This window comes from Lepidochelys kempii, unplaced genomic scaffold (genome assembly GCF_965140285.1).
Source record: "Lepidochelys kempii isolate rLepKem1 unplaced genomic scaffold, rLepKem1.hap1 scaffold_29, whole genome shotgun sequence".
Classification (NCBI taxonomy): domain Eukaryota; kingdom Metazoa; phylum Chordata; order Testudines; family Cheloniidae; genus Lepidochelys; species Lepidochelys kempii.
Window position 1 is genome coordinate 3126945 of NW_027621931.1, and position 609 is coordinate 3127553.

The 609-nt window shown below is 49.1% G+C and overlaps 1 non-coding gene across 1 annotated transcript; it reads right to left on the reverse strand.

Annotated features, from left to right (window-relative positions):
- Positions 1-222: 222 nt before the first annotated feature.
- On the reverse strand, positions 223-294 carry TRNAE-CUC (transfer RNA glutamic acid (anticodon CUC)). Its single transcript has one exon. It is a non-coding gene; the product is annotated as a tRNA-Glu (tRNA).
- Positions 295-609: the final 315 nt, after the last annotated feature.

Genomic DNA, 609 nt, shown 5'->3' on the forward strand with positions numbered 1-609 from the left:
AAGGGGGAACAAGAATTTGCACCTGTCTATTTGTGGACAACGAAGTGCACAGTGGAAACATGCCCATATTCTGCTCCTAGTCAATGGGAAGCTTTGATTTTGATATGGTCTCCAAAGCCCTTGCCAAGATCACGTAGAAGATGGGGGAGTCAGGGAAAAACCGTCAATTTGTTCAAATTGCAAGAGAAGAATAAATTAAGGTGTTTTGCTGTAAAGTCACTTTTCCCTGACTGGGAATTGAACCCAGGCCGTGGTGGTGAGAGCGCCAAATCCTAACCACTAGACCACCAGGGAGAAGATGGGGCTGTTGTTCTTCTCAGCTGTGCTACACTTCCTTAGGCTATTTTCTCTCCAATTTCTGAAGCTGCTCCTTTGTCCATTCCCTGAGCGGCTAAGAGCAGAGCGGGCAGGAACCCCTGTGCTCAGGGTCACAACCTGAGCCCAACCCAAGCCACTGAAACAAACTCAAATGATGCGTCAGCTTCCTCCACTAGGATCACAGAGCAACACAAAGAAAACCCAGGAGGAACAATCCTCCTCTGCCTTCACTGACCCCATTGCAACCCTCTCAGCAGCCGACCTGGACATTGAGCTGACAGGAACTTTGGC